The 18,608-nt window shown below is 41.2% G+C and overlaps 1 long non-coding RNA gene across 2 annotated transcripts; it reads right to left on the reverse strand.

The window, feature by feature from the left end:
• Nucleotides 1-488: 488 nt before the first annotated feature.
• Nucleotides 489-16,318, reverse strand: LOC310685406. Of its 2 annotated transcripts, XR_014515201.1 has the most exons (6): nucleotides 16,236-16,318; nucleotides 10,818-10,943; nucleotides 8,394-8,474; nucleotides 6,477-6,560; nucleotides 1,757-1,810; nucleotides 489-621 (listed from the first exon to the last, which is right to left on the reverse strand). It is a non-coding gene; the product is annotated as an uncharacterized lncRNA (long non-coding RNA). The 2 variants fall into 2 exon arrangements; XR_014515200.1 differs by lacking the exon at nucleotides 8,394-8,474.
• Between the last annotated feature and the right edge of the window lie 2,290 nt (nucleotides 16,319-18,608).

An 18,608-nucleotide genomic window follows, 5' to 3' on the forward strand; every position in this document is an offset into this window, starting at 1 on the left:
TGAATTGGGCCAGGAAACTAATTGGTAGCCGGTGCAGTCGAACCAGGATTGGTGTAATATGCTCAAACTATCTTGCTCAAGTGAGCAACCTGGCTGCTGAATTCTGCACTAGTTGAAGTTTATGAACAGTCTTCAGATATGTGGAAATGACATTTTTCAGTGCCACATAATGTGCATTCTGCGCTTGTGAGAAATCAGTCTTTCAGTGTGGCAGCATTTGCTCTCTGAAACTACCTCTCCATTGATATTAGGCAGGTGCCTTCACTGTACACTTTTTGTGGTGCTGTTTCTCTTCTGATGTGGTTCTGCTTATTCACCTTCCTGTCTGCTGTGGTGTAATTTTACGTAATTAATCACATAGTTGTTATCTCACACCATTCATTTCAATGGAAGGTTGTTTAGTGCAAAGGAAATGCAAATGGGAAAAGGGCATCAATTAAGCTTCATTTGCAGACTGAAAACAGCAACAGCAGTGAATATACATCATATTCTCGGGATTAATTTATGTTATGGACATGGGGCAAACAAGCAAACATTGAAAATTTCCGTTCCTCTCTCTCTTTGTGTTCTTCGACAATGCTAGTTGAATTCAGCCTGCCTCTGAAGACATCCTAAAATGTCCTGTAAATAAAGCAGAAAAACAGATGTAGCTTTTACTGGGGAATACCCCCCCCCCCTTGGCTTGAGAAAATGAAGCATAGATTTCAGCCCAGCACTAGCTTGCAAAGTTTGCAAAAGATTTCAGGTGCATTGTTCCATCTATAGTTGCCTAGCAGTAGTGGGCAGATTCACACATGCAGACACCAACGTGCTAAACACAATTCCACGTTGGCTGCCCCATTCATTGCGGCATTCTGTTTATGTTGCAATTTGGGTTTGTCCTATTGTCTTAGGAGCTATCCCATTTTATCATCACAACAACCCTAGAGGAAGATTAGATTGAGACATCCTGACTTGCTCAACGCCACCAGTGAATTTCATGGCTTAAGAATTAGCCTTAAATTCCCACATCAAAACCCAACTTTAGCCACTATATGACACTGAACCTCTTGATAGAAATCAATTGCTTCTTATTGCTCTAGCAATTCCAGTATTATAAGTTAGAGATGCTTGGGGAATTCAATTTCTGTGAATTTTAGTGTGAACTGGCCTGATCTGCACTTCATAGACCAGAACTTAATTTTCCTTTGAATTTCACACTTCTACAGTATTTGCAATGCAGTTCTCAGATCAAAAATGCATTAAAACATGATGTCTGCTCTACTAATAGTCCATGGTCCAGGAAGTTGGCAAGAATTCTATTAGTAACAGTGCACCCATTCATAAAATCAAAGAAGTATAGGTTTGGAAGGGCCTGAGGGTCGTCTAGACCAAGTTCCTGAAATGCAGAAATATTTTCTGCAATGTGGGGCTCAAACCCATGACCCTGAGATTAAGAGTCTCATGCTCAACCAAATGAGCTATTTGTTGTCCAATTTATTTCTGCATTGCAGGGTTTTTGGATTCAGTGAACCTCAGAGACCCTTCTAACTCTACAGTCCTATGATTCTATGCATTTTTGATAAAATATGTTTAGCAATGTGTATATATATTTGAAACATACATTTTTTCCCCCAAAAAAATATTTTATTGTCAAATATGCTTTTAAAAATAAATTTACAAATTACATTTGCCCAGAACTATTTCAAATTGCATATTTAATGAGGAAATGGGATGGAATGGATTTATGAATGAACACATGTATATTAGCACAAACCTGAAATAGATCCATCACGCCTACCACCACGTGCTCTCATTTGCAGCAGTGTTCCTTGGACATAAGAATAGAAATTATGTTAGCCATCTTTTATCAAAAGATAGACAAAGTTATTTGAGCAAGCCTACACATAAATACAGGGACCTTTCTATGTTTTAAGACTTATTGCACATTTGTCTGATCAGCATCTGTGCAGAAGCTCATTTGAGGAAGGGTCAGGGATACATAGAAGCTTCTGATGATGTCATAGGCAATAGAGTCACATGGGTTACATAATCTAATCTCTAGTTGTGGGTGCAGAAAAGGTGTTTAAACCATGTGTCCTCAGAACTCTTAAAATGTCAAGGAAGATGAATGAAAATTAAATACATTCCATTACAGTGCCATAGAATATGTTATATATACCACCTGAAATGAAGGGCCATATATTACTTTTACCACACATGTAGCTCTGTCTTTGAGTTATGTTGCTTTCTTACTGAGTGTACAAAAAAATGATAGATTAAAGAATTAATAGATGGAGTCACCTACCATTATGAAAGTAATATTTAATCATCATAAAATTCTACGGGTCCAGGATTCTGTCCCACCCTATCCACCACCCCATAGACTAAGAAAAAAGAACATTAAGTAAAGGTGAGACCTTGATGAAAGAGCTAAGCGTTATATTTTACTCACTAGAGTTTTATATAGCTCAGTGCCCACATCAGTGATAAATCTTCTCATTCAGAGGCAGTTATCAACATCTTAAAAGGACAGTGTGTGGTTGGACCTGTTCAAGCTGCTCATATCCACATACTTTTGTTTGTTTGCTGTTTAGAATGGTCATACATGGCACTCAGATATTTATTTGAGAAGTTGGGTATTTGAACATTGCTTACCCAGGATTGTGTGTTCATACATTGTACAGGGACAGTAGTTAATCTGTACACTACTAGACTGTTGGTTGTGTCTGCACACAATTACAAGTGTCTACACCTTTATTTATTTTTAAAGGACTATATGACCATATGACTTCAGTGACATTGCTGACCAAGGAATGTTGCATAACATATAAAAAGTTGTTTTTGTTTTTTTTAAATTAGGGAATGAATTAACTCAAATAAGGTATTTACATGATAACAGGTTTGCTATGTGAGCACAAGAGTGGTGGTCCTGCCCCCCCACCCCCGGTGTTGTTTTGTTGATTTGCACTTCTCACTGAGCACATCTCTCCCTGTCACAGAGGGTACCCCCAACCCTCAACACCACATTTGGTAGGGTAGTGAGAAAGGTGGCAGAAAGGGAGAGGTAAGAAAGACCCTTTGTGTTAGTGGAATTCTGTACATGGAAATTAGTACCCAAGCTGTAGTGTTTCCTCACCACCAGTTACTGAAAGATATTGTTAGTGTTTTGCTTTAGAAGGAAAATTGACAAAGAGGGCTGACAGAGATTAACTTGGAAACTGGGTCCCTCTTTCCAAGGGTGCTTGTGTACATAATATTTTGGGGAGCCCTTCTCCACTTTGTTAGCATTGTGAATAACGGCTTATATTGCGGGTGGCCTTGGAACCTGTTTTCCTACGCCACCTCAGTAAGCATCTGAATGCAGGACATTGCATGAATACAAAAATTACCATGTAAATAACCATGTAAAACTACTTCATCAGCAATACACGTATTACTACCCAGTCATAGTTCCTATCCTTTGTTTCATATCAAAATATTCGTATTGGGATATACTTTCAAACCAAGCTGAAAATACAAGATTTTGCATGTAAACTAATTGTCTCATTCTTTATTTCATTTGGGTTTTTACTGTACACTGAGAAACCAGAGTATAGGCTTGTTCTTACATACCCCAGAGGACAGGATCACACCCCAGAGGACAGGATCACACTTCAAAACGATCTTGACAGATTAGAGAACTGGGCCAAAACAAACAAGATGAATTTTAACAGGGAGAAATGTAAAGTATTGCACTTGGGCAAAAAAAATGAGAGGCACAAATACAAGATGGGTGACACCTGGCTTGAGAGCAGTACATGTGAAAAGGATCTAGGAGTCTTGGTTGACCACAAACTTAACATGAGCCAACAGTGTGACGCGGCAGCTAAAAAAGCCAATGCAATTCTGGGCTGCATCAATAGGAGTATAGCATCTAGATCAAGGGAAGTTATAGTGCCACTGTATTCTGCTCTGGTCAGACCTCACCTGGAGTACTGTGTCCAGTTCTGGGCACCACAGTTCAAGAAGGACACTGACAAACTAGAACGTGTACAGAGGAGGGCAACCAAAATGGTCAAAGGCCTGGAAACGATGCCTTATGAGGATCGGCTAAGGGAGCTGGGCATGTTTAGCCTGGAGAAGAGGAGGTTAAGGGGTGATATGATAGCCATGTTCAAATATATAAAAGGATGTCACATAGAGGAGGGAGAAAGGTTGTTTTCTGCTGCTCCAGAGAAGCGGACACGGAGCAATGGATACAAACTACAAGAAAGAAGATTCCACCTAAACATGAGGAAGAACTTCCTGACAGTAAGAGCTGTTCGACAGTGGAATTTGCTGCCAAGGAGTGTGGTGGAGTCTCCTTCTTTGGAGGTCTTTAAGCAGAGGCTTGACAACCATATGTCAGGAGTGCTCTGATGGTGTTTCCTGCTTGGCAGGGGGTTGGACTCGATGACCCTTGTGGTCTCTTCCAACTCTATGATTCTATGATTCTATGATTCTATGATGCCTTAGAGCAGATGACATGAGTATGAAAATTCCATTTTCATATCTGAGCAACACAGTATTATATAAGACAAGCAAAGCAAACAGAAGGCAAATTGAATCCCAGTAACATGTGAAATACAAAAAACTCAGTAAAGGAAAAGGAGACACATTATCGGCAATTACATGCAAATTGCCATTCTTTTGGCAGACTCTTCCAAATACTATCTCATGGCAACTCTGTAAATTACATTGATAGGCCAGTAATTGTAAATTATTATGCTTTGTTATTACTGTTACTTTATTTTTCAATTTCCTTTTTTTTGTATTGGGTTATATCTTCCTCCCCCACCCAGATTTCAATTTCTCTGCCCATTTTCAGACACTTCAGGCTGACAGTTATTCACACATAGAGACAGGGAAATGCCACTGGGCTGGTGTGCTCCCCATATTATTGGCTGTCTGCCTTTATCCCAAAACACTATTGTTGTGAGGAAAATGTGGTTCCGATCTAGGAACCTTTGTAAATTATCTGACTAGGCACAATCAGTGAAGACCTGCAAATTTTGCCACAAGAGACAAAACTCTGTTCCCCACCCAAAATATTGGAGCCCAATCTGAAGAAGTGTGCATGCACACGAAAGCTCATACCAATAACAAACTTAGTTGGTCTCTAAGGTGCTACTGGAAGGATTTTTTTTATTTTGTTTCGACTATGGCAGACCAACACATCTACCAACAACATTGCCACCCCATCCCAATGCTATGTAACTACAGAAATAGTGGCTATATAAATTCTATTCTAATAATAAAATTATTAATAAATCAAGAATGAAACCAAATTTAATAGTGCTACAACAGGAGCTGTACATAAGTTTCTTTTTTAAAAAAACTCTATGAAAACTGACCTACTTTATAGGATTGTTGTGATGGTAAAATAGGAAGGGGGAGAACAAAATACACCCCTGTCAGCTGCTTGAACATGCATGAATGAATGCTATAATGTGGGCACCAGTCCATCCACAAAAGACCTGTGATATCCAGAAACTGGACCAGAGGCATTCCAGTCTACTTTGGAAGACTGGATGCAAAACCATCTGCCATTGCTGAGCATGCCCCATTCTTCTATTAAAACTTATATTTAATGAACGAGAAACAGGCGCACTGTTTATGTTTATTCATAACAAGTTAGATCTTACTTTTGAAGATAAAGAAACAAGTTTGATTATATATAGTACCAGCTATGCATTTTGGCACTGATAGGAATTTTAGCAATCAAGAGGAGATAAAAAGGCTTCAGAGAATTTAATCACGTACTTCAAAGTAGACTTAAGAACATATATTTCAGAAACTGAGATAAAATATGAATGTTTAATTTACCATCTTTCTTTCTTATCACAAGTGTTTCTGATTCCAATGCTAATAACCTAGTTGATTTTGACAGCTAACAGTGCTCGTCTAAAAAAAATAAAAATAACAAACTGAACGAACTTTTGTTGCACGAAGAAACTGCTAATTAGCTCTTAGTTTCCAGAATGATTGCATGGAGGCTTAACTTTACTCATGCAAAGGTCAACATGCCTGCTTAAGTATTCACAGAATGGAGGGAAGGAATGAATGAAGACTATGCAACCACACAGTCTTTGCTTAATGTAATGTATCCCGAAAATCATATGGAATAAGCAGATTCTTTCTTTAAGCAATTTCTTTAGCTGCTTCTTGTATTTTCCTCTCTTCTCCTCTCACAAAATCCCTTGTGGTAAGAAAGTGATGGTGTGAGAGTGCAGATGCTGAACTGTTCTGGAAACATGTCTTTTTTGTGGCTGTTTTCCAGAGTCTCGCAACAGTACATTGTCAGTAGGATGACTTGGCTCTTAGGTTGCTGCACAATGCACGTAAGGGAAAGAAGTGGTTTTTAGCAACTCTTCTTCTGTCTACACTACAGTCCCCCTGCTCCTGTGGAGGATGGTCAGAGCCCCACCAACATCTGTCTCTTATCAGCAGGTCCCACCTTCCTACTTCTTACTTACAATGAGTCCAGAGGGTGGCTTTGACTATCAGTTTCTTCCTTCTTCATCTCAGTGTTGCTCTTGTAGAACTCGTCAGGGAATTGGCTAGGAACAAAACTAGAATTAGTAGGCTCAGCTTCACATTGGCTCTGGCTCCACCTATTGTCTTCCTGTCTTCCAGCTGTAAGGGACACCAGCTGATCATATCCCACTGTATTCCCAACACACAATAACATATTTTAGGAGTGCTCAGGGAGATACAGAGGTAAGGGTGAGATGGGAAGGCCCCATGTCATAAATTCTGTTTTGCATGTGGAGGAAACGTTAGGCTGCGCCCCAGTTTTGCTGGAGTCCTCCTCATTACAAAAGCAACCACATTTTTGTTTGCTATTTTGCCTAATATGGCATTTTGTAAGCATTTTGAAAGCAACTTCCACCACTGGATTGTTACATGATATTTATGCTAATATGTTTACACTACTGTAACCCATCCACAGACCTTATAGTGAAGGGCAGTGAGAAATCCTATGAACAGATCAATAAATAAATGGTGCATTTTAATGTACCCTTTACATATCTATCATCTATCTATCTATCATCTATCTATCTATCATCTATCTATCTATCTATCTATCTATCTGTCTGTACCATCTATCTATATCTTTGTACACTTTTGTTGGTTGGAGAATTGCACTGAGAAATTCAGAGATATGTACATAATGAGGGATAGTTGTATTTCATTTCACTTATTGTTTCAGGAAGTGCATACACATACTAGCATGTGAATAGAACCAAATTTCTCCTCCATCCCTGGCTGACACACTAAGTAACACCCAACTTCAGTTCGCAAATGATTACTTTTCATTTTGTCTGACTTTCCAGCATCTGACAATTGCCTCAAGAAAAGGAAGCCACAAACACTAAGAGATGGAACGAATGTTAAATGCTGTTGATTTAAAAAGGAAAATCAAACCAGAAGAAAAGAGTCACTTCCGATGGGAAATGAAAATAGAAATGCAAATCAAACCTAAATACTTAACATATCTGATAAACAACTTTATAAAAATAGAAATAAAAAAATGGCAAAGACCTTGGGAGTGTTCTTATCTTGGCTCATCTAAGCTTACTCATGCCTGCATATTACAATTCAGCTATGAACACTGATCAACAAAGTCACTTTCCATCTGGTCTGTTAGGTCTTTTTGTTCATACTGAAGCTGTTCTCCATTACCCATGCACAGCTGGAACCAAATCAAGGGTATATCTTAAAATAATTCGTAGGCACAGCAGTAGATTTCTAGGCAATATATTGAGGAGATTTAACTTGGAAGCCACAGCCCAAGCAACTGAAGATAAAGATAGCAGCAATGTATTTATACCATTTGAAGTAAAAACCAATACCTGGGCTTGGGAGCCTGCAATCCTACAGCTGTTATTTGCCTCTGGCTTCCATCAGCCCTAACCAGCAATGGCAGTGCTCAGCACCTAGAGGGTCCTGCCCATTGTATATACTGTCTAAAGTTCCGATCTAGTTCCAATCTAGAACAATAGCAGGGCCAGCAAAATGGTGTTTGGTATTGTGTGCAGCAAGGATGCTGCTAGGGGTAATGTCATGCAACTTACTGCTGGAGAAACATAGGATGCAAGTTGACATTGCAATGCTTGTCATTCTTGCTAGTTGTACAAAGTTACAGAAATCAGTGTAGTCAGAGAGGGTGTCAGGCCACCATAGGAGAGGCAGCAATAGCCTATACCCCATTCTAAAGACATTTTGACAATTACAGAATGACCTACATAAACTGACACTTAAGGGTCTAACACAGAGAAGCTGCTAGGTTAGTAGTAAAACCTTATTGGCATTTGCAGCCCTGTTTCCCTTGTCTCTCAGAGACATACACTGCTGGCAGTCACTCTATATGTCTTTTCATTCATACTAACCCATTGTGATACATTTACACAGAATCAACATCCATCTCCTGCTGCCTCTGTGGCTCAGTCTACTAACATGAAGATTCATTTCTGAGAGGAAGCAACATGGAAAAGAGTTATTCATTATTGTACAGTAAATAGAACAGAGTTAAAACTTATTTCTCAAATAAATTTTTTTTTTTCATTTCCTTCAGGGTGGATCCATTCTACAGAAATTTTTGTAGCAGGATAAGTGGGATCATCTTTAAGGCTGGTCCTGGTTGTGGGCAGACCCCCAGGCTGGTTCCTCCTCCCCTGGTGTGGGCAGAGTAATGGCGTCATGCCAGGGTGGCACCACAATCACCCCAGCTTCTTGGACAATCACTTTTGTGGGGGGTGATCATGGAGGGATAAAAAAGTGGCAGTGTGACGTGTGTCAGGCACCTGCTTTGCGCTGCCAAACACCCACCTACCCGCCCTTTATTTTAGATGTCCTCTGGCCTTGCTTTGGACTTTGGTTGGTTGCCTGTCTTGGGACGTGGGCGAGGTAGGAATTTTCCTTTTTGGCAGATTGCCACTGGCCACTTGGTTTTTGCCTACCTCTTAGCAATCGTCACAACTTTGTAAGGTTTGGCGGTTAGGTATTGGCTCATTGATTTGTGGGGGAGGGGAGGTCAGCCATCGCCTGCCCCTCCATTGACCAAGGGTATTCCATTAAAGGAATCCAGGGCCTGGATCCTGTCTGAAGTCCACTTGAGGTGCTAGGGCCATGCCAGGCCTCTGGGGACACCGAGGAGAGCTACAGGCAGGTTCCCCCGATGTGGCTTCCTCTTTGGGTGGTTTACCCTTACTGACTTCCTGCAAAGGGGACAGGAGTCTGATATAACGGTAGTCCTTTGCCAATGCCTAAGCCAATACCATTCACATTTCTGTAATCAATAAAGTTGTGGCCTAAAATTTTGCCCAATAATCTTAAACCAAAATTCTGTGTCAGTGTGAATTTTATTCTAACAAGAGGCTGGTTTGGGGCCTTGCCATGCAATCTTGTGTAAGGGTATCAAAATAGATTTCTCAAAATTGGGAAATCCAAGCTTGGATTTCCTAAACTTGGGTCTCCAGCTCTTTTTGGACTGCAACTTACTGGGATTTCAGCTCCATTCGTCCGAGCTGATAAGGCTCATCTTCCTCCGAGCCCTCCCAGCAGAGCATTAAAACAACACCACAGAGGAAGGATGAGATAGGTATGGGCTACACGCCATGCTTTATTACTAAGCTATGCAAAGAGCAAAGAAATATCCATCCTCTCTCTATGAGAGCAGAGAGCAACTGAACACAAAGGAACAAAGGAACAAAGGAAACAGGAAACCAGTAACGTCACATCCCGTCTCCCTTTCCCGTGAGACTCCAACAGTATCTGGACTCTGGAATGTAAACACAGTCCTGTGACTGCAAGCAGCTGTACAGTGAGGAAACAGAAACTAACACAACTCCCATCATCCCTCACTCGCAGGACCAGTGGTCAGGGATGGTGAGAATTGTAGTTCAAAAACAGGTGGAGACCCAAGTTTAGAAAACCCTGGGTATATCACCATATACATGCAGATCCCCCAGAAAATGTTATAAAATCATTGAGTCACAGCCTTTTGGTGATACAGCAATTTCATTACCTCCATATGAAATTGAACTTTTTCCAAGAAATTTATATAAAGCAGGGGTAGACCACATAAAGATGTGGTTCCATCCAAATGGTGTGGACTACAACTCCCATCAGAACCAGCCAGCATGGTCAGGAATGATGGGAGATGTAGGCCATGAGATCTGACTGGTACCACATTGTCTACCCCGTCATGCGGCATTTATACTCTCTTTTCCCATCATTGATAATCCTATTTCCCATCATCTGATGCCCATACATTGGATTGGAGACTACTACTGTTACATAGAAACACATAAATGCACACTTGATGTGTCCATAAACATCTTACGATGTCCTGGCACACAACATGGTGCTTGTCCTTGCATTGGCAAAGCTCACACCTGAATTCTGTGACCTCCTCACTGTAAACAAGTCCATTCAACCCAAGTAGCATCCTTAAATTTAATTAGCTTGCTTTGTAACATTTCTTCCTGATCATTAAACACCATAAAGAAAACAGGATCAAGTATAGATCCCTGCAGCAATATCTGTCAAACTAGAGAATTATCAATGTTTATGGTGCTGCATTGCTGCTTTCCCATTTTTACCGAACTAAAATGAGGAAATGGCCAGTTTATATTTAAGTGATATTATACCAGAATTCCTTTAGTGTCCCAAAGGACAATAGATGCTGTCTGTCACTACTGGGAGCAGCTAGAAGGAAGATGCATTGGATCATAGATAAGGAGAAAGTGGAAATAGAGCAGTATTTTTCTATTCAATCCCAGGCATGGATAAATAAACAGAGAGAGACTTACTGAGCCTCTTGTGGGCCACACTTGTAGATGGATGGTGGTCTTTTATTTAGCTTGGTGGGTCATAGGATGTTCAAGCTTGCTTTCAATGGAGCTGTGCAGGAATCAATATTATGCATCTGATGATGGCTGTAATTTACAAAAATATGCCATAATGAATGTGTTAGTTTTTAAGATGCTGCAAGCCTTTTTTATTTTTTATTGTTGCAACAAAAAACAATACTATGGATTGTGTAGGAGGGGGGTCCATGGTGGAGCTACTGCCAAGGTTTATGTCCTACTAGTTTTCTGCAAGCATAGTGGGAGGGGGGGGGGCTTTTTTCTTTATTTTCTTCCATCAAATTAAAAAGCTTCCCATTGACACCAATAGAAGAGGAATTAACTACATCAACTCCAGGGCGGGCATAGTTTTCAGCCCTTTTGAGGGTAATGTTGGGAAAAACAAGGGGGCTTGGGATTTCTTGGGTTCAAGACCTTCCCCCACATGCTCCTTTTTGGACCCTGGCCCAGGTGGAATTTCATCAAGCATTTTGGGGGATCCTCTGTAGCGTAGGTACCATCCTGCAGATGGAGATCCACTTTGTTGGCAGAGCAATACTTACAATGATTCCTAAGGCACCTTAGCTGAACTCCTTGCAAAGACAGACTTGCTGTGCAACAAAGCTGCATAAGCTTCTGGAAACTGTTGTCATAGGAAATGTTCTCCACAATCCACAAATACCAGGAACTAGCCCTGGTGTTTGTTGGTAGCAAACACTGGAGGTCGTTTCAACTGAAGTCAATGTGCTTGCAGAATGACTTCTGTTCTTGCAACAGAACTTCCATTCCTTCTCTTCTTGCCCCAGCCTCCATCTAGCGTTGAGGACACCCGCCTCCCAGGATCTGAGTGTATGTGCCTGTACACGGGCATGCAAGGAAAGGAAAAGAAAGAGAAGTTCCATTGTTTAAGTGGACAAGCACAATAACTTCATTGGACACAACCCTAAATTGCCAAGTGCTGATGCCAAAAGATGACTGGTTATGTCAAATGAGTCTACCAGTCTATGCCTTATGTATCATTAGTCCATAAGTTGCTTCATTTATATGCATGACAATGACTTTGTTGTAGAATCATAGAATTGGAGAGTTGGAAGAGGATGGTTGTTATTTAAGCTTGCCTGGTTAGAGCATGCGCTGATAACGCCAAGGTTGCAGATTTGAACCCCATATGGGGCAGCTGCATATTCCTGCATTGCAGGGGATTGGACTAGATAGGCACCTTGGATATAACCAGTGTGCCACAGATTTTGTTTCCTGTTTACGTAATACATTTGCTCTAATTATTTTATTTTTGTTAGCGTCCACATTTATGCTATATTATGTTTCTTTATCTTTTTCTTGGGGGAAAAAGAAAACCCGAGTGAAAATATATTTACAATACCTTCTAATATATATATAATGCCTCCTCCTATCTAGGGCAAAAATCTTTTTAAAGCCTTACAATATACTTTTGCCCTACGGCCTGAGACCTTGTCACATTTAACTGTATTTGAGCTTTCGCAGCTATAAATGGTCTCAATGATCATAAAGCTATTCAACCTTTTTAAAATACAGCCACTGTATTTGACTTACTGACCTTGCATGGCAATGAAATCGGCAGGTATTCTGCAGCTGTATAGTAAGGATCTTGGACCAGGCTTCTAAATAATCTTTTATTAACTAGAAAGTCAACATTCGTCTTTAAGTTTTGCTTTTGTGGAATTATTTTGCTATTTTTCATCCTAATATAAAAATATGAAAGCTGTAGGGCCTGAGTCTGTGCATGTTTACCCAGAAGTAAATCCTACTGAGTTCCACAGGGCTTCCTTCCAAGTAAGTGTGCACTGTGTTAAGGATTGCAGCTTTAGAGCAAACAACAACAATAACAAGAAATGTGTATACTGAAAATGACATTTAACAAGCATTACTATCATTTTCACAACCAATTAACTAAGAATTAATAATTCTAAATACATATACCTTGAAGGCTTTTCTATCACTCATTGAGATAATTAACTAAAAAAAAATGTTATATGCAGAAATTCTGTGTCTACAAAAGACACAGGCTGCATACTCACCATAAAGCACATTTAAGGCACCCCCCCCCCCCCCAAAAAGGAATAATGGGAACTCTAGTTTACTACACACAAAGCAACAATTCCCTGCAACTTTAATAAACTACCGTTCTCAGGATTCTTTTCGAGGGGATGCTTTAAATGTGTGGTGTGTATACAGCCATAGGCCACAACACAGAGAAATTTTATCCACTTAAACCCCACAGCTTTCGAGGGTACTTCAGTGTTCATAACTGTATGAGATTGTGGCTGTCTGTCAGTCAAGGAACAAAAATAGAACAGGAATATACTTACGCTACTTGACATTATTATGACCACTGCTAGTATTTGACATTCTTATAATGCCAACTGTGTGCTCAGCATTGTAGAGAACACAGAAATGACCCAGTGCTTGCTCAGAGGGCGTGCACTCCAAGTATGATAGATAGGACAATGGTGAAAGAGGAAAAAATATAATTTGATAAATAGTATAGGATGGGCCACAAAGGTTAAACTGGAAGCACACAAAACTTTAGGGTCCACTAAAAGAATTTTAAATAAGAACAACAAAGAGGTAGATTTGTCCAATATGAAAAGGCTAAAAGATACATTTATAAATGTTCTCCAAATACAAAACATTTATAAATGTTCTCCAAAACATTTTTGCTCTGCAGTGAATGAAGGTATTTCCCCAAGCTTCATATTAGAGCTAGCCTCTAAATGCCCAACGCTTCTTGCCCAGTGCTACATGAAGCTAATGGTTAGGGGCAGATCTTTGTAAATCACTATTTGCAGCACAGTCTGTTTAGAACAAACATTTTAATGTAAATTATTTTGTAAGTGTATCATGGAGTACTGTGCATAGTTGGTAAAGGTAAAGGTAAAGGTACCCCTGCCCGTACGGGCCAGTCTTAACAGACTCTAGGGTTGTGCGCCCATCTCACTCAAGAGGCCGGGGGCCAGCGCTGTCCGGAGACACTTCCGGGTCACGTGGCCAGCGTGACATCACTGCTCTGGTGAGCCAGAGCCGCACACAGAAACACCGTTTACCTTCCCGCTAGTAAGCGGTCCCTATTTATCTATTTGCACCCGGGAGTGCTTTCGAACTGCTAGGTTGGCAGGCGCTGGGACCGAACAACGGGAGTGCACCCCGTCGCAGGGATTCGAACCGCCGACCTTTCGATCGGCAAGGCCTAGGCGCTGAGGCTTTTACCCACAGCGCCACCCGCGCCCCTAGTTGAGGTCAACTCAAAAAAAATATTGTAGAACTCAAATAGGTTCAGAAAAGGCAATCAATAATCATCAGTGGATTGAAGCAACTCTTAAGGAACGTTTAAGTTTAGAAAAGAAATGCAGTAAGAGGGGATGTATAAGATGGTGTGTGGTGTGAAGAAAGTGGATAGAGAGAAGCTTTTATCCTCTATCTCATAACAGGTAGAAGAGAAAAGCTTGCTGGATCAGGCCAAGACTCATCAAGTCCTGAATCCTGTTTCTAACCAGAAGCCTATGGGAAGCAGGACATGAGCACAATTGCTCCTGCAATTTCCAGCAACTGGTATTCGGAAGCATATTGCTTCCAGTCATGGGGAGGGAGCATAGCCAACGTGACTAGTAGCCACCAATAGCCTTAACTAATAATAACTGAAAACACAAATTCTCTCTCTTTTGAAATATTCAAGTTAGTTACCACCACTTCTTCGTGTGGGAAGGAATTCCATAGTTCAGCCAGGCACTGTCATGCCCTGTCCTACTGCTGATGCCATATTATATGATGCCAGGTGTGTGGCAGGTAAAAACGTCACTCAGCTGAAAGGGCTGGGCAGACACTGCTGATCATCCTGTGCAAAGCACTGAGGAAGGCAGCACTTTGAAAGGGGCTTCTATAAACCCAACAACCAGTTGATTGTTGGGTCATGGGAAGCCCCTTCAAAGAGCTGTGGTGTGCAGTGTTTTGCAAGAGCCCTGCAGGCATCAGGTCACCTTATACCACTGTGGTGTGCTGCTTGTCCCATTAAGGATGGGGGAGATAATGAATTTGCCTGCTGGTCCAATCCAGTCCTCAACCCCACCAAGTTCTTCCAAGGAAAGAAAGTCACCTGAAGCTGGAAGTGATTCCTGAAAGGAACAGAAAAGGGCCTAGGAATATTGGAAACTGCTAAAGGACTCTGTGCTCCACAGGTTTCCAGGATGCCTGCTTATAAAGAATCATTCTTCCTATAGTGGCCCTAACCTTGTGTGTCCTACAAGCTGAACACCTGTGAGGATTCACATTACCAACTACAGTGGACCCTCCGGATACAAACTTAATTTGTTCCTGGGGTCTGTTTGCACCCTGAAAATAACATGAATAGAGGTGTGCTTCTGCACATGCAAGGGACGCGGGTGGCGCTGTGGGTAAAAGCCTCAGTGCCTAGGGCTTGCCGATCGAAAGGTCGGCAGTTCGAATCCCCGCAGCGGGGTGCGCTCCCGTTGTTCGGTCCCAGTGCCTGCCAACCTAGCAGTTTGAAAGCACTACCGGGTGCAAGTAGATAAATAGGGACCGCTTACTAGCGGGAAGGTAAACGGCGTTTCCGTGTGCAGCTCTGGCTCACCAGAGCAGCGATGTCACGCTGGCCACGTGACCCGGAAGTGTCTCTGGACAGCGCTGGCCCCCGGCCTCTTGAGTGAGATGGGCGCACAACCCTAGAGTCTGTTAAGACTGGCCCGTATGGGCAGGGGTACCTTTACCTTTACCTCTGCACATGCGCACGGCGTGATTGAGCACTTCTGCACATGTGTGTGCAGTGAAACCCAGAAGTATACACTCCTGGATTTACTCCTGGATTTGCCGTAACCCGAAGATTCCATATCCAGAAGGATACGTAAGTAGAGGTATGACTGTATATAGTGCAACTCCAATACGGAATGTAAGAAATCCAGTTTCCAGCCATTCTCAAAAAAATGTTTGAATTGGCTTGTGACATGAATTTATTTTCAGATTCTTTGGACTAAAGTGCAGTCCAATGATAAATATTTAATTTCAGACTAAGAACACTAGCTTTCACCCTACCCTTTATATGCTTCCTCCGCCATGCATTTCTGTAGCCCACTAAACTTACCAGTATATAAATACCATGTATGCAAGTATCTATCTATTTTTATGTATCTAAAAGGAAAGCAGAAGGTCAGAGATGAACTTTCTCTCCTTTTCATTTTTTGCCTCTGTACAATAACTCCTACGGAGTACGGTGCAAGTCACCATCTCACTTTGCAAGGTGACCCCTGAAACTTCATAAAACCACATTTTGTCTTGTCTTGTTTTTAACAAACTCTCAACCATCCAAAGGATTTTCCATATGAAATTGTTTACCAATCAGCCTCTAAGCCTGGTGGAGGACACTTGGCATTACAGAAGGTTCAGGACAATATTCTATTGCTCAGAGTCAGTTCCCGTGGGGCCCTGGCCATTCTTTTTGACCAATTATTACGTCACACCATGGAAGCAGACTTGGACCCCAGGTTATGGGTGCCTAGTGCACATGTTCTTCTGTATCTGAAAACTGTAGTGAAATATAGATAGTGGTAGGACAGCTGCCTTCTATGGACTCTGCTTTCTAATGAACCTCTTAAAAAAATTAGTCTAACTGGTTTTCTTTAAGTTGGGTAGAATTAGTGCTGTGCTGAAAACCTGTTCTGCCTTTCACTCATTGAATGAGGAAAAAAAATGAATTTGAAAATTATAAAAGCTGAGAGGGGGGAAATGGTGAAATTCTCATAGGTCAGATGCATTTTTTTGGTCAATATCACCGTACATTTGAGGTGGCCAAGGGGTGCTTATGTGTATCCTTTATTTCATTCTACAAATTAGTTCACCTGTGGTCTGCACTCCACAACATTCCTGGGTGCCCACACATCAATTAAAGCCTACGGAAGACATACTGTAACGCTGCTTATTGAGTTTTTTCAGCACACAAAACACAGGGCACCTGGGAGATTGCAAAGTGCTGAAGAAATGTACCTTGGCAGAAGCACCTCCTTCCACCATACCAAAGTCAGGGCAGGGTGCATTCCCAGCCCTGCCATGGCTGCAACAGAGCTTCAACAGCTGCTCCCAGCAAGGTTTGGCAGGAACCGGCATTCCTTCTGTTATTGGCTGGTTCCAAGTTTCAAAGCAGATCTCATTCTCTCGTGCGATATTCTTATTCTCCATTGATTTCCAATTATTTTTCGGGGGGGAGGGATCTAGTTCAGCATTGCCTAACAGCCTGGAGCAATCTGTTAAGAAGAAAGAGAAGAAGCAGAAGAGAAGAAAAGATATAGCAACCAGGGTAGTTTCATGAATTTCTTAACAGAACTAATTTAAACATTAAGGAGAAATCACACCATTTAGGGCAAGCTGAGAGCCAAGAAACTGGGGGGCTTTTGTGGCAAATATGCAGATTGTTCCTCTTTATATAAGAAGCTTAGCTCTGGCTTTAGCTGTACATTATGTCACCATTGAATGCACGGATCTGTGTAAATGGCCAGGAACAGAGCATTCAGTAAAACAGCCTTATCTAACAATCACCACCCTTTTCAAATCACAGTTCTCCCTTCCCAAAAGCTAAAAGGTCACTAAAGCAATGCTAAGTACTTTTATAATGCCCACTGCCTACATTTAACACTGGAAAACCTTCCAGGATTCCTGGCTTCAGATCGTACTTGTTAATATAATGTCTGTCAGGAAGTCTCTCCAATATGAGCTGGAAGCAGCTCTCCCAGGTAAACACATCGCCAATAAATGCATCTATCTCTCTTGAAATTCTTGTCATGGGATTTCCCCATCCATTTAGACCGTATGCTCTGCCTATTAGTTCAGATAACAGCCTTTTTCCACTGAAGTAACATGGCTTGTAGAATTAACATCAATTATACTTTAGTACTGCTCATGAATATCCTAGAGGAAATGTAAAGCATGAAGCCTTTTTTTCCACTGTAGGATGATGGCTTGCCAATCAGTGCTACATGATGACAGTATCACATCTTTATCATTGTGTAGATTACTGGATAGATGGGGGTTAGGGAACTGCCAGCCCATTTGGTGGATCAGGCTGGCGAAACCATTTTGAACAACTTGAAATCCCCCAACTTTATTCTCGGTGATAGAAGCATGATAAAAGATACCTGCTACTTCTAGTATTTGGTTGGATAGTGTTCTCGAAGCTACCAGCATGAGTTTGACTAAACTGTGGGAGGCAGTGGAAGACAGAAGTGCCTGGCATGCTCTGGTCCATGGGGTCACGAAGAGTCGGACACGACTAAACGACTAAACAACAACAAAAAAACTTCTAGTATTATAAAACAATGAGAAAAAAGTTCTCCCTATCCAATTGTCTGTACCATGCCTAATCTTATACACCTCTGTTTTGCTCCTTGTTGCTTGTCTTCCCCCTGTAAACTAAAAGCCCCACACTTTAGAACATTTTCTCAAAGGAAAGTTGCACCCAGCCCCTTGATCAACTTGGTTGTCTTTTTCTGAATCTTTTCTGATTCTACAACATGCTTTTCAAGGGGCAGAGACCAGAATTCTACAAATATTCTAAATATGGTCACACCATTGTTTGGTATAATGACATTATGTTAATGGTAGTTTTGTTTTCATCATTAAATCATACCACCCGGCTCCCCATTGTTATGAGAGCATAAATATGAGACATGCTTCTGATTTTAATTCAGCTGAAAAAATACTACTGCATTTAGGATG

This window comes from Podarcis tiliguerta (genome assembly GCF_965153285.1).
Source record: "Podarcis tiliguerta genome assembly, chromosome: 9".
NCBI lineage: Eukaryota > Metazoa > Chordata > Lepidosauria > Squamata > Lacertidae > Podarcis > Podarcis tiliguerta.